At 43.0% G+C, this 16,562-nt stretch overlaps 1 protein-coding gene across 1 annotated transcript in view; it reads left to right on the top strand.

Annotated features, from left to right (window-relative positions):
• The first annotated feature begins 4,832 nt into the window (after window positions 1–4,832).
• LOC114647884 (EF-hand calcium-binding domain-containing protein 4B-like) overlaps window positions 4,833–16,562 on the top strand; it is a 48,255-nt gene continuing 36,525 nt past the window's right edge. The window contains exon 1 of the mRNA XM_051924332.1: window positions 4,833–4,964. The gene's annotated coding sequence lies outside the window, so the exon portion shown is untranslated. The remainder of the gene's footprint in view (window positions 4,965–16,562) is intronic.

The raw sequence follows: 16,562 nt of genomic DNA, 5'->3' as shown, positions 1-16,562 counted from the left end.
TTGTTGTTTGGTGAAAGTGAAATCCATATTTATGCGAAGCGCTGCTGCCTTGCAGTAAGGAGACCCAGGTTCGCTTCCCGGGTCCTCCCTGCGTGGAGTTTGCATGTTCTCCCAGTGTCTGTGTGGGTTTCCTCTGGGTGCTCCGGTTTCCTCCCACAGTCCAAAGACATGCAGGTTAGGTGCATTGGCGATTCTAAATTGTCCAGTGTGTGTGCCCTGCGGTGGGCTGGCAACCTGCCCAGGGTTTGTTTCCTGCCTTGTGCCCTGTGTTGGCTGGGATTGGCTCCAGCAGACCCCCATGACCCTGTAGTTAGGATATAGCAGGTTGGATACTGGATGGATGGATATTTATGCGAGCGGCAGAGACGCGAAGTGGCTGGCGCGTAGCTCAGACCGGGGAGACTGGCAAGTGAAGTGAGCAGGGGGCAACGCCCCCTAGTTTTAATTAAAAGTCAGTTTCAAGTGTATGATTGTTCCAAGATATTTATAACTTTTGATAAACTCTACTGTCTGGAGTTTGATGATCATTTCTTGTGGGTGAACCGTGTTTCTCCTAACATGTGTTATTAGGTCTTTAGTTTTGGTGAGGTTATGTTGTAGAAAGGGCCACATCAGCTAAAAAAAACATCTAGCACTACAGTAGACCATGATCCATTTCTTTTTCTCATTACTTATAATCAGAGTCACCGGCAGATGTTATAATTTAATGTTGTCAATCATTAGCACAGGGAATGTACAAAACAACTGACATCCCCCCAGGAGGGGACCCTGTGGATGAGGACAGCGATTTACTTTAATACCCAAGTCCAGTGTAAATGATCCACACAAAATGGAAAGAGGTTTGGGGGCAGCCGCCCGTATACTTGCAATTGGCTGCCAAAATTGTAGCAAAGATGTGGTTCAAATTGATATAGATCAGTCCATAACAAAGAACAACAAGAACAGGAAAAAATGGCGCTTATATGTAAGTCAAGTCAATTTGGGGAGCATGCACTGGTACAGTACATTGCCGCACCCACTACACAACGAAACAACTTGGGATCCCGGTTGGCAACCTCCCAGGCAGACATGCAGTCCAGTCCCACCCTCCAGAAATGACCCTCTATCTACCGCCGCCAGGTGTTACGTGGGTGACCCCTTGGCCTGGTCCAGCCACTTGGGTCCCCACAATAAGGATCTTACGAGCTGGATCACCCTCAGGGAACTGCTCCACATGGCAGTAGTGCTGTAAATGATGGTCCCTCACAATGCAAGTAATGTGCCTCATTCCAGACTCCGTGAGCAACTGATCATTCGACGCAAAGTCAAACCAACGGTACCCAAGGATTTTCCGAAGAGACGCAGTACCAAAGGTCACTCAGGTCACTGGATACCAGCCATGTCTCGCAACCATATAGCAAGACAGGAAGCACCAGGACTCTAAGGACTTGGACCTTCATCCTTTTGCATAGATTATGGGAGCGCCACACACCCCTTTCCACTGACCTCATGACCCCCCATGCTCTCCCAATCCGTCTATTGACTTCATAGGAAGAGTCACCAGAGACACGAACGTCACTGGCAAAGTAAGTAAACCTCTTGACAAGGCCGACACTCTCTCCGCATACAGACACACTGCTGATGGCCGTGCCCAAGAGGTCATTAAAGCCCTTATATATAAAGTAGATGGGAAATGAGGTCATCGGGAATGGAACCAGAAGCGACGCCCTCGGAGCCAGGACCGGAAATGACGAGATGATGCCGAAGCCAGAAGTGACATCATTGGACCCAAGCAGAATTTCCCATGATTGGTCTGCTAATGGAAAAGAGCAAAGATTAGTGCACTCTGCCATCCCCTGGTCTGGCGAGGAACTACCATCTTTTGAGCCTTTTAGCTGCCTCTCATGCGCACGCAAAGGGTTTGAATACTTCTATGAATTAGTGATTTCAGTTTTAGATTTTTAATACATTTGTAAACATATGTGCCATCATTTTCTGTCATAGAATAACCTGAGAACTTCCACAAACTCAAATGGAATACTAAACCCCATGGTGACAACAGAGAAGAGCCAGTTTGTGTGGACTAGTTTTTAGACCATTACAATAATCTAGACAAGAACATTGCATTCAGGCCAACAAAGCTTGCCAGTCCTCTCCACCTAATGCTTCTAAAATAACAGTTGAATTTTGAAGGTCCCTAAAGTCCTCCTGTCCACCACACTACTCTGTGTTTTATTCCACGTGTCTGTCGTTCTCTGTGTGAAGAAAAACTTCTTAATGTTTGTTGGAAATTCATCCTTAACAGGTTTCCATCTGTTCCTCTCTTTTCTTGTCTCGATCCACTGGACAAATTCCCTTTATAATTTTAAACACTTCAATCATGTCTCCTCTTAATCTTCTTTTGCTTGAACTGAAAAGCACAGGAAGCAGAGGATTATGGTATGACAAGACCTACCAGAATTGGCTGATGTTAAGAGTGGTCCTGTTACTTGAAAATATACTCTGGTCTGTGACAGCAAGTAGCTCCTATCTGACAGCACCCAATCTAACCTTCCTCCTTTTGTGAGATTCATGGTAACCCTGCTTATACTGTACTTTCTTGAGGGTGGTCATCACAGATATTTTTTTTTTAGATATCTCTACAGCTTCATTGGTCCCTAATAGTTAGTTCAGGTAGCCTTGTGACCCTTTGTAGCATGAGGTGTCTATAAAACTATACTACCTCCCTTCCTGAGGATGTGCTGAAGCTGCCTGTGTTGCTGGTGTCCACCGGAAGTTGCTCACTTTCACCACGTCGAGTGAGGTTTTTATATTTCACAGCTGCACTGTAACTGCAAGTTCTCTTTTTGTCACAGAGCCTCAGGGTGCAGGGTGTCAGGCCTGAAACTCACCACTGACAACCTCAACTGTGTTTTATATAGCAGATGCATTGCGGACCCACCATTAGTAATAAAAGGCAAACTCTCATCCTCATCTTAGAGACATCTTGTTACCGGCCAACTCTTCCTAGAAACATTCCACTACTGATCCACTGTATTGTCCATTCTGTTCCATGTTACCTTGCAAACCTTCCTGTTCATGTTTACCCTCCTTCCTGTCACAAAAGACGCCTTCCCATACTAGTCCACTCTATATTCACTTATTTAGGAAACATTTTGATATTGGCCCCTTGTCTTCCGAGTTACTGCAAGAACATACACCACAATAGTCCACTACATTTCTTTCCAAAACCAGTCCACTGTAGGGTCCACTGTCTTCCATATTACCTTGGAAAAATGCCAGCACTGGTATAAATTCCTTCTGTTTACCCAATGAATTATCAGCACCAGTCCACTCTGTTTCCATTTACCAAAGAGACCATTTCCATAATGATTTAGTCTCCTTCCACTAACTTGGTAAACATTTCAGTACCAGTCCACTCTCCTCCCAATTAACTACGGCATATCCTAATAATGGTCGGTCCAGTCTCCTTCCCTTTAACCTAATAAACATCTCAGAACCAGTCCAGTCTCATTCCAGGTACCTAAGACACATCTCAATTCCTACCCAAGGAACATTCCAGTACTTGTCCACTTTCTTCTGTGTTTTCCAGGAAACATCTAATTATCGATCCATTCTCCTCCCAGTTACCTATCACACATTCTCATTCTGATCCAGAGTCTTTCACATATCTAATAAACATCTCAGCACAGATATACTCTCTTTTCAGTAATCTTAGAGGCCATCTCCATAATAGTTTAGTCTCTTTCCACTAACTTGATAAACATGTCAGTACCAGTCCAATTACCTAAGACATACACCCATAGTGGGACGGTCTCCTTCCTTCTAACCTAATAAACATCTCAGCACCACTCCAGTCTCTTCCCTGTCACCTAAGACACATCTCCATACTCATATAGGAAGCATTCCAGATCCAAGCCACTGAATGGTCCACTGGCTTTCCTAGGAAACATCTCAGTACTGATCCATTCTCATAAAAGTTTTCTAAGACACATCCCCATACTGGTCAGTCTCTTTCACTTAACTGACATCCCAGTGCTGGTCCACGTACCTTCCACTTACCTAATTATCTCAGTACAGGTCTACTCTCCTCTCAGTTACTGAAAGGGCCATCACCAAAATTGTTTAATCTCCTTTCATTAACTTGGAAAACATCCTGGTACTGGTCTACTTACCTAATAAATATCGAGAAAAGCCAAGCAAAATGACACCTTTTATTGGCTAACTAGAAAGATTACAATATGCAAGCTTTCGAGGCAACTCAGGCCCCTTCTTCAGGCAAGATGTAATCACGGTACAACACCCTAGTACTAATAAATATCTTAATACTTGTCCACTTTCTTCTCAGTTGCTTAACACACATGCCCATGCTAGTCCTGTATCCTTCTACTTACCTGATAAACATCCCAGAATCAGACCACTCTCTTCCCAGTTATATTCTGTAGGGACATTGCATAATAAGCCACTTTCTTCTGTGTTACCTAGGGAACATCCCAGTAACTGTCCAGACTCCTTTCACTTACCTAATAAATATCTCAGTCCAAGTCTACTTTCTTCCCAGTCATCTATGTTACATCCCTATGCCTCGTGGCTCATCCCAGGGCAGCACCAGTAAACTAGCCATATATACTATAGAGTAGAAGCATCAACTTATGACAACATGACCCAAAGTGGGCAGCTGGCTTGTTGTCTACTGGAAGCTCCAGGCTTCTGGTTTTAGCTTTGGATGGGTATGCTGATGGGCACAGAGAATTATTCCACCTAGTTAGAGGAAGCGCCTGCCCACGTCATGACTCAGCAGCAGAACTTGCCGTCTAACGGCAGATTTCATCACAAACGGAAGAGGTACGCTGCTCTTATTTGACAGTCTCCGCCAAGTGTCAAACTGCACAGGAAACTCTTCTCAGTGCTTTGTTGCGACATCAAGGCAGCTGCTGTATGCTACAGTCGAGATCTTTTGGAGCGCTTGAGCAGAATCCCTTCAGGTACGTGAAGCTCATCTGTCACGGGTCTTCCTTGGGATCTGGGTGGGGGGAGCTTGACAGTGCAGCAGCAATGCAAATGAAATAAGACAGAAGCCACGAGGCACAAACGTCAAGGGTTGGGCTGATTTAGGACCTCCAACCTGTACCATACTCAGTCACTTAGATGCAAACTCTCTTGGTCTTCAGAAGAACTTGTATATCAGTCTCTTGGGGTTGCACGGGAGCAACTGAATTCCGTTGCTTTCAGATGGGTACTTACATTGACATTTGGCACTGCACACCTCTGAAAAGGACAGCACAGATAAATGTTTTATGACATTTTCAACTTCCTTCTTTTCATGTTTAAAACACTAATAAGGATGAGGTATCCATTCACATCGTCTGTACATCCAAGAACATCTCTTAACCATCTGCCGTGAGAATCTTCTGCAAACCAGTCTTCTGCAGAGAGGGAAGAGTGTCATGTATTTAGATTCACACCAGAGTCTTTGAACACTCAGCCAACCAAACAACTGCTTACAACAGAAATGCTACAAGTTGTCATAGCGTGTGTAGTGTAGACCAGGGGTAGGCAACGTCGGTCCTGGAGTGCCGCAGTATGTGCAGGTTTTTGTTCCAACCCAGTTCCTTAACGAGAACTCAATTATTGCTGATGAAGCACATATTGCTTAAGTGACATTTTAATGCTTCATTTTAGTGGTCTCGCTTGTTAAGGTTCTCCAATCTTAATTGCTTATTTCAATCTTAAACTGCTGCATTCAGTGTTTTAATTGCTCCTTATTAGCAATAAGATGTAAAAGACAAAGCAGCCAGCAGTTCTCCAGCTAGCTTTTTTTCCAATTACATCTGTGTGTGTTCATCATGCACGGTTTGATTTAATAAAACACTTAATAGAAAAATGTGACAGACTGAAAATGATCTGTTTTAGGCTTCATATCATTTGGATGATATCCTTGGAAAGGAAAAAAATCTACGATATAAAAGCCTTACATTGCACAGACTAACAAGCCATAAAATTAAATAAGGTCTGAGATTGGCAATGATTGGTTTCTAATTAAGCAATTGGGTTGAATGAAAACCTGTAGCCACTGTGGCTCACCAGGACCGACATTGCCTACCCCTGTTTTACATCTTATTGCTAATAAGGAGCAATTAAAACACTGAATGCAGCAGTTTAAGATTGAAATAATCAATTAAGGTTGGAGAACCTTAACAAGCGAGACCACTAAAATGAAGCATCAAAATGTCACTTAAGCAATATGTGCTTCATCAGCAATAATTGAGTTCTCGTTAAGGAACTGGGTTGGAACAAAAACCTGCACATACTGTGGCACTCCAGGACCGACGTTGCCTACCCCTGGTGTAGACTGTACACCAGTTGCACCCATCAGGGACATTTTGTGCCCGTCAGTATCACGTCTGCCTCCCTGTGTGGGCATCATTACAATTGTGACCGCAGATTCTAATTTTCACAACACTGGAAGTGCTGTATACCCACTTCTAACTACGTCTTCAGTGTGACACTTCCCCAAATTTCTGGTCCTGTGTTTTGAAGTCACAAATGCAGGTTCCAACCACTTTTCATGTTTTTGGAATATATGCATTTTTTGTTGTACACGAATCTGACTAAAACCAATAGAATTTGCTGTCCACTTGTCCTGGTGAACCCAAAACTGTCACTTCTTCTCATCTCAAAAGTTTGACAACCCCTTCGCTTTATGCTCCTCCAAACCTCTGACTTGTTTATTACATTTAGAGTCTCTCCTTCAGTTACTTCAAAAGTCAGAGGTCAGCCTAAAATATCTAGAACTGCCATACTACACGGTGTCCTGGTATCCATTAGGTACATACTGTAGTAGATTCCCAGATCTAATTTAAAATGTAAGAGCAAAAGGTGATTTAGATTCTGTCTGCAAACCAGAAGTTTGGAGGTAAGATAGTTATCCATATTACTAAAAGAGAATGGTAAAATGGATATGGACGCAGGGACCTGCCTGCCCGTGGACGCAAAAGACGTACTGCGCAGGCGCCAGCGCCATGCCCCCCCCTCCAACCAACGGATCCAACCAACAGAAAATAAGAAATGAGGACGCTCCATATTACTAAACGGATATGGACGCAGGGACCTGCCTGCCCATGGACGACAAAAGACGTACTGCGCATGCCCCCCCTCCAACCAACGGATCCAACCAACAGAAAATAAGAAATGAGGACGCTAAAGAAAAAAGGAGTCAGACGCAAGCGCAAACCCATGGCACACAAACAAGAGGATTCAGACCCACGCCCGCCACACAAAGCTCCCCTCCACTAACAGAAATAAGAAATCAGGCCATGCGCCCCTATAAGAAATGATGCAACGCGCCCCTACCGACGCAAAAGATATAGTGTGCAAGCGCCACACAAAGCCCCCCCCATAGTGAAATGGGAAAGACTACGCACGTGCGCAGGCGCCACACAAAGCCCCCCCCCCCCCACCCACCGCAACAGAGCAAAACGGGAGAAACTACGAACTGTCAGAGTAGGAAACAAAGTAAAACCTAATAAAGAGGATAAAGAACATGCCGCAAGCAGGATAAAGCGAGGTCAGAAATAAAACGCAAAGTAGGAAACAAAGTAAAACTTCATAAAGGGATTAAAGAAACAAACCACACACCCCCCCCCCCCCCCACCCCGAGTAAAACGGGACAGACTACGAACCGTCAAAGTAGAAAACAAAGTAAAACGTCATAAAGAGGTTAAAGAACAGAAACAAACACATAGAGAGCAGGTTACAAAACAAAGCCCACCTCCCCACAGTAAAACGAGAGACACTACAAACGGTCTGACGTGCCGAGAGCATGATAAAGCAAAGTCAGAAATAAAACACAGAATAGAAAGCAAAGTAAAACTTCATAAAGGGATTAAAGAACGGGTACGAACACATGGAGAGCGGGTTACAGATGATGAAACCTGGAATGCAACAGCTACAAAAAAACCTAGGCACTAAACACATGCACACCGACATACAGAATATAAAGGCAGAACCAACGACAGTTAAACGTCCACACCACACAGTGGATACGGACCCGGAAGGTTCAGGCGCCTACATCGGGCGTCACAAAGCCCAGTAAAGTACAAAAGGCAAATGCTCCTACACAGCATGGTAAGAACCGACATAATACGGAATGCGCAGGCTTGGCCGCCATATTGTGAGTGGCACTACTGCGTAGATCTAATGAACGTGAACTCCTACAAACTGCATAAGCAAAGCAGGCACGGGTTCAACACGACACAGCTCCACTTACCGAGATACAAACACGCGCCTGCCTGGATATAATTAATTAACAGTGGAGAGCCCCAGAGTGACACGGGCAAGCTCTCCGTATTAAACGTGCGTCATCCTCACACGGGCACGGGTTCAAAACACCGAGGGTAGGCGAGCGAAGCGAGCAGGGGGCGGAGCCCCCTTGTACTTACTAATCAGAGCGACATGTTCATTAGTGCATAAAGATAAGAATTATACTGAATTCTTTTTACTGAACACATGACAGAAGTGACTCTACACACCTATAAACTTATAAAGGGACAGTGCACAAACAGTGATACAGCCATGTTCTCTATGGTTATCACTCTCTAGTAGAATCCTACATGAAACAAATACCGTAAATCCTCACTATTTGCAGATTCAGTTCCAGCAGATTTGCTTATCCACTTTTATAAAAGTGTAGCCTGTTTTGTGACACCCATGGTCTAATTGTGTCTATTTAAGGCCATGTGGAATAAAAAAAATTCTGTAAGGCCTCCCGAGGCTTGTGAGCAATATTGAGCAATAACAGGTCTGTGATGCCCTTAGACTACTGGGTCTGCATACGCACTACACTGAATAGTTTAAAGAGTATCTACACGGTGCTAAGAGGAATGGTTACACCGTTGAACCCTATTTGGAATGAGGACCAAGGCTTGTAAGTGTTCCCCACAAACAAGAGATAACCAGTTAGTGCGAGTCTTAAGCTCCCTCTGATTAGGTCCCTTCCCATTGTACATTCTGTAAGTCACTGCAGCAATTGAATGGTTTAGTGAGGTCCTCGCTTTGGCCCTGCTATGGTTGCTCATTGCCTCTGACAAATTGCAAAAAGATGATCAAACTTGAGTATCTAGAGGAAATAAAAGTTGTAACAAGGTTTCCATAAAGGTGAACCTATAAAAGAGTTTTTAGCACACCTCAAAGGTGCAAGAGTGGAGGACCAAAATGTCCACCCAACCCCATATCCTCCTGCTGGTCTTGTCTCAGCCCACCTTTTCTATGATGAGCTTAGCTGATTTTTTTACATCCATCCATCCATTTTCCAACCCGCTGGGTCACGGGGGTCTACTGGAGCCAATCCTAGCCAACACAGGGCGCAAGGCAGGAACCAATCCTGGGCATGGCGCCAACCCACCGCAGGACACACACACACACACCAAGCACACACTAGGGACAATTTTAGAATCACCAATCCACCTAACCTGCATGTCTTTGGACTATGGGAGGAAACCGGAGCACCCGGAGGAAACCCACACAGACACGGGGAGAACATGCAAACTCCACACAGGGAGGACCCGGGAAGTGAACCCAGGCCCCCTTACAGCGAGGCAGCAGTGCTACCCACTGCACCACCGTGCCGCCCTAGCTGATTTTTTGTCCATGACAATTATGTGTTTATGGTGATGGATGGCAAAATTGTATTGTGAACAGGGTCCACAGGAACCTAACCCCAAACTCAGCATCTACAGTTTCCATTTCAGCTGGGCTTTTAAGGACATAACTCCTCAGATAATGAGAACTGACTTTGTAATACCTACCCTGTATCCAGCAAGGGGCATTAGCTCCCTTGTTGGAATGAGTTCTTTTTTAATTGTTACATAACCCAAATCTATTCAGATATAATATAAAAAGATGATACCCCTCCCTTAGTGATAAGAAATCACATAGGTGAAATAACAGCTTTGTTTAACCCTTTAACCGCCAACTCCCTAAATATTCCCCAAGCCAGGCGAAATCTGAACAATTTTTGTTTTTTTACTTTTTTACATTTTTTTTACATTTTTTACATTTATTCAAGCAGTATTGACCACTAAATGTTGTGCAAGTTGCCAGTGTATACACGAAATCTATAAATGTAACCTGAATTCTCAGCTAAGCAAAACATCTTGATACCAAACCGTGCCCTTTTCAATGGTAGATACTGTCGAAACTGTAAGCGGCCCTTCCACGACAATAAACTTTCATCAACTGCAACTGACGGTCCTGGCATGTAGGGCAACTGAAATGCTTCAAATAAATGATCAATCAAAGGACGTAGCTTGAACAAGCGGTCGCGGTTTGAATCTTTCTTATCTGGCTCGTTTCTGTTGTCATTCAAATGAAAGAATTTCAGCAGCAAAGAGAATCAGTTACGTGTCATGACAGCTGCAAAAATATGTGTTGCATACATAGGATCTGTAGACCAGTACATCTCAATATCTGGTTTTCTGATTATTCCCATCAACATCAAAATCCCAATGAATTTTTTCATTTCGTTTTCATCAGTGTCAAACCAAGCACGAACACGGGAATGTGGAGGTAAATTGGGATTTTTCTCAATAAACTGTGCTGCATACAGATTTGTCTGATGAACAAAATGTCTAATCAAATCAGGTGACACAAACAGCTCATAAAACTGCTCAGCAGTGTAATTGTTTACATCAACAATAAAGCCACACGTTCCCTCAAACGAATGCAGAAAAGGTAGTTCACCTCGGGCAGCAGCCCAGCTGAGATGCTGGGGATACACCCACTCAGCGCCGTCATCCGATGCGTCTTCATTCACAATATCATGCAGCGCACGTTGCTGCTCATCACTGTCACTAAAATCTTCTTCAGAACTGCTACAATCATGATCAGAACTGTCCAAAATCGCCTGCAAAGCCTCACTTGAAGTCAGTTTACGTTTCGCCATATTCACAGCTGTTACATGCGAATCACGTCACATGACCGGCCAAAACAACCACAGAGTTGTCGAAATACAACGTAGTAATAATACCCACGCCAAACCGTCAGTTATACTACTTGCCAGGCATTCATATAACCACAGGCAAATGTGCCGGATAATTCCGGCAGTATGGCGCTAGCATTAAAACAGCGGTGCCGGATATATCCGGCAGAGGGCGGTGAAGGGGTTAATGACGGCTTATGCTGCATAACAGATGAAGGAAGCCAATGGCAAAACCCAGTTCGGGAGTGGAATAATCTGCCATGTTCGCTGTGCAGTTGGAAGGATTTTCAGGATTGGATGACGTTATCTTCCATCTGTCCATCAGCTTCAAAGGTGTGCCGGGCAATGTTCCAAGGCTTTATACTCTTTCTTCATGTGCAGGCCCCCACTTAGGTGAATCATACCATTCCAAATAAGACACAATACAGTTTCATGCTGACATTGACAAACAAAAATAGTATACAATGGTCCTCAGTCTGACTGCTCATTTCGCAGTTGTCCCTAACTGTCTTGTCTTATAATGCTTGCCTAGCAGTTCTTATATGGTGAACCCCCATGCTAAATCCGGCTCTGTGTCAACTATGCATGTGAGTAGAAAAAGGCAGATTAATAAAATATTATATTTGCACAGAGCACAGTAACATATTAAAATTATACACTTATGACATACCCTTTTCCGATTTTTGAGTTCTAGTAGGGCTTCAGACCTGCAGACAAGATGCAGCAATCACAGTAATGTGGCTACACCATGAAGCTCTGTCCAGGACTATTTCCTGCCTTGTGCCCAGTGCTGTCAGAATCAGCTTCAGTCCTCTGCTACCCTGAATTAGATTGAGCAGCTTTGACAATCTGATGAGTATTGATGGGCAAAACCAGCAAACTGTGATTTGTATGCAGTTTTCCAAAACACTGAAATTCATTTTGCAAGCCATTTTAAAACTGTAAAAAAATAAACTTAATAAACAGTTTTTTTAAGGTTTATAAAGAGTTTTTTGGTTGGTAAATTAGGAATATAGCTTCCTGAAACCTCATTTACACTTCATATTTATCTGTGTTCTTTCTTGCAGATGTATAATGTATTTAATATGTACCACACCAGTAAAATCAATTCTATTTGTGCCTCTTGTTCATATCACTGCATAGGAGTGCTTCATGATTTGTAAAAATGTAAAATGCTGCATATTATCCAGACAAGGACACAACAAAACCCACCATCATGTACACATTACTGCATTCTCTCCACAGTAAAATCACACTGCATGGAAAATCATTGCTGGCAAACCCAGCCCCTCCCACTGTTACCTAGCAACCGCCTTATCCTAATTGAGGATACACACGCATTCTGTGATTTTTTTTTTCATTCACTAGAGAACTTTATTTAATCTAGTGAAGTTCGCAGACCATAGACTGCATGCATTTCTCAGGCTTTGTCATTCCTTATCTATGTCATTCTTACATTTTGTATTCCTAACTTGACACTCAGCAGATGAAACTGCTCTTCTTCACATCATTGGCCTCTGCAATTTGTTTGATGCTCAGCTGATGTCCCTAGTCTTCTTTATCCTTCTGCCATGTCACGTTGTTTGCTTAACACTTTTCTGTAAGAAACACACAAGCGTGAGTCAGTTAGCCAAGGTTGTTGCAACATCAATTTTTTTCCCAGTAAATATTGGTTCATGAGGTCTCAGGTGAGACCAAGATTCTAGCCGAAGTAGTTTGTGAGTAATTGTGTGACACATGGACAGACCTTAGCATTTTATATATAAATGCATATACAGTATAATGTGTTGGATGGCCAGGGCATACACAAGGCATTGCCTTCCCCGGGATGCTAGAGGGCAGCCCCCTGGGTGCCCGTGGCACCAAAGATTCCTGAAGGGCATCCTGCGAGTTGGAGTTTGATGTAGGCCTGTTGAGTTCCATGGGGGCCGCTAGGGGAAGCTGTAGAGATGGCAGAACCCTGCTATGTTGGGCTTTCACCTTACCTGGGAGTAATTCCAGACCTAACTAATGAGCCACCTGGAGTACTCCCAGGTGCAGCATAAAAGGTGCCACCCACCTTCATTCGTAGCCAGAGTCAGAAGGAAGATGAAGAAGCTTGCTGGAGGAGGAGAGGAGGTGGAAAGACTGAGACAAAGAGAAGGCAGAGAAAGTGCTGTATATTGTGTGCTTTGCACTTTTGTATTGTGCTGTAGGGGGAATGATGGGAAAGTATTTCCCCCTTATAAATAAATGTGTGTGCTGCTGCACTTGTGCCTAGTGTCTGTTGTGTCAGGTGTTGCTGCCTGGTGGTCACAGTATAGATAGATAGATAGATAGATAGATAGATAGATAGATAGATAGATAGATAGATAGATAGATAGATAGATAGATAGATAGATAGATAGATAGATAGATAGATAGATAGATAGATAGATAGATAGATAGATAGATAGATAGATAGATAGATGGCAGCTCCCCTGGATGGTAAATGTACCTCGGATTCCCGCAGGGAATCATGGGATGTGGAGTCCATTTTCTCAGCCCTGTTGGGTGCCATGGGTGCTGCCAGGAGGAGCTAATAAAGGACCTGGGGACTCCTACTTTTCTTACAACCCGGAAGTACTTTGGAGTCACGAGGACGGAAGCCCACAGTGCTTCCAGGATGCTTGAGGAGGATGATGTGGCGTTTGACCCGTAAGAAGAGGAGAAACATTTCCGGGTCATGGAATATATAAAGGACTGTTGGAGACCCAGTAAGCTGAGCCGGAGTTGGGAGGTTGGGTGACAAAGCTGCTGGGAGTGGAGGATTGTTATTGTATGATTATTAATTATTGTTATTGGAGAATTGTGGAGTGTATGGTGCTTTGTGCACTTTATTGAAGAAAGTATTAAAAATTCTTCTTGGTGCTTTCAAACGTGTGTCCTGGACGTCTGTCTGCTGGGTTTCATGGGTCAACAGCGACCCCTAGAGTCCACGATAGATAGATAGATAGATAGATAGATAGATAGATAGATAGATAGATAGATAGATAGATAGATAGATAGATAGATAGATAGATAGATAGATAGATAGATAGATAGATAGATAGATAGATAGATAGATAGACACATGTGAAATTAATACATGAAAGCGCTTCTGGAACTAAATGCTTTTTTTATTGAATTTATTTAAAAAAGTTATTAAAAGCAAGTAACATTCCATACGAGCAAGGCAAACTTGATAAAACTAAGTTCAAATCATCCCCCACCCATGAGAAAGAGAGCTACGCCAACAGCCAGAGTAAAACTTTAAGAGTAGAGAAAAAAAGGGGGAGAAAATCCTTTTCCCAATTTAAATGCATATTCTAAAATGTTATTGATTAGATCCTGCCAGTTATTAAAAAGTTTTAAACAGATCCTCTTTGTGAGAATTTGATTTTTTCCAATTTCAAATTGTATATAACATCAGTTGCCTACCGACTTAAAAAAGGTGAGTTAGGATTCCTCCATCTGAGCAAGATAAGTCTCCGTGACAATAGTGAGGTGAAGGCTTTTACAGTTTGTTCGTCCTTCTCCAGTTTAAGCCCCTCTGTGAGCCCACCAAACACAGCTGTTAGTGGATTAGGAGGGATTGAGACACCAAAGCTGTCTGATAGGATTTTAAAGTTTTTGCTATAGAATGATGTTAATTTGGTGCACACCTAAAACATGAGGCCCAGTGAGGCTGGAGCTCGATTGCAACGTTCACAGGTTGGATCTTGCTCTGGAAACATTTTGGACAATTTTAAATGAGACAGATGTGCTCGATAAAAGATTTTAAATTGAATAATTGAATGTTTTGCGCATATGGAGCTCGAGTGAATTCTCTGCATTGCAACCTTCCACTCCTTTTCTGAAATGCTGAGTAAGAGATCCTTTTCCCACTGTACTCTGGGATCTTTGAAAGGGAAGGACTTTAAAAATGCTTTTATATATTATAGAAATACATGAGTCCTCAAGACTGATCAATATTTGTTCCAGAATAGAAGTAGGTGGGAGGTAAAGAAAACTGGGCAGATTTTGTTTAGCAAAGGTTTTAATTTGGAGGTTAACATATTTTTGCCAAGCAAAACACTGCTATGAATTCAGCCTCACACAAACTGTTTTGGTCATCACTAGAGATGAGCATGGAATGGGGACCTTCTGGATGTGCAATGTGTACAACAAGGTGGTTACGAAAACGATCACTCCATGCCCAAAAAAATCTTTTCAGTAAGTAGGCAATAGGCATAAGAAGTTACAATGACACATCCATATTTATCTTATCTTGAAGGTGACCTTTATGTATTTTAACCTGTGCCTATTAAGGACTTGTGATTTAGAAAGGACAGTGTCTTTAGTGGAGTCCAAATTGCTCCAGGGTCTCACAGAAAGTTGCATCTGCATTGGGTTTCATGGCTCTAAAGAGCCTTTGATTTTGTTTTAGTAGCAGCTAACTCTCCACTAAGGCCCCACGGCCATAGAAGCTGTCGTAATGGACAAGCAAGATGGATCCATCTATCATTAATTAAAATTGATTAACTTGCTTAGATATCACAGGAGCAGGAGGCTACCCTAACAGCAACAGACAAAAGCATCCAACCCTAGACAGGGATGCCAGTCCATCACAGGGTACACATACCCACTACCGCAGATGCCTTTGAGATTTGGGTTGACAGCCAGAGTGTGTGGGAAAAAAAAACAAAATATACAAATTCCACACAGTCAGGGCCTTAGCTAAAATTTGAACCCAGGACTTTACTATGATGCACACAAATTCATCGTGTATATGTAAAATATACATTTTAATTTTTCAAAATGGCACCCAAAAATAGAGGACAAAGTAATAGGGCAGGTGACAGGTGAGCAACAAAAAGTTCCATTGCCAGAGCAAAGGAATCATTGATTTATCTATAGTGGAGCAACACATCCAAGTGAAACCCCTCATGTTTGGTGATTTAAAGGCTATGAGGCATAATTTGGAGTCACACTGGCACATGCTATGCCACATCCAGCCATCTGCTGTACAGCTGAACATCAAAAGAGGGGTTGGTACAAGGGAGTCAACAGTAGGTGAAATCTTAAAGTATCTCACATGTGCAGTATTGAAAAAAGGTGTAGGGATAGGACTACGCTATGATGGTGGCTGGTGTCATTGATGTTCAATTTGGCAGAGACCAGCTGTAAACAGAAATGGCACAATTCAGGTCAGCAATCAAACGTGGTACACTGGATAGAGAGGTCTCCTCAATGTATCATTTAATGGCCAAACTGACCCTAGTGACTGGTTAGCAAATGCAAAGGTAGCTCACATCATGACTGTTGTTCTCCATGTGTGAGTCTATTCATAATTTTACTCAACAGGAATGAAGGAGTGAACACCTCTTCCTGCTCAAAGCTAATACCAGTGCAGTCACAGTCACTGATAGTGGACAGAGATTGTCAGATGTTTAGATGTTTGTTAATGAATAGAGTCCTGCTGTTTCATGACATTAGCCCACATCCTGATTGATTCTCAGTGATCCATGAAGACTGCAACAACTGTGTAGACAGTGTTCTGGCCTTTTCTGATGTTTGTGTAAGGATCTCTGGTCCTTTTTGACTGGCCAAGTCAAGTGGCTCTACT

The sequence above is a fragment of the Erpetoichthys calabaricus genome, chromosome 3, assembly GCF_900747795.2.
Source record: "Erpetoichthys calabaricus chromosome 3, fErpCal1.3, whole genome shotgun sequence".
Classification (NCBI taxonomy): Eukaryota; Metazoa; Chordata; class Cladistia; order Polypteriformes; family Polypteridae; genus Erpetoichthys; species Erpetoichthys calabaricus.
Note: the sequence above shows the minus strand (reverse complement) of the source record. Positions and strands in the feature narration are given on the sequence as shown.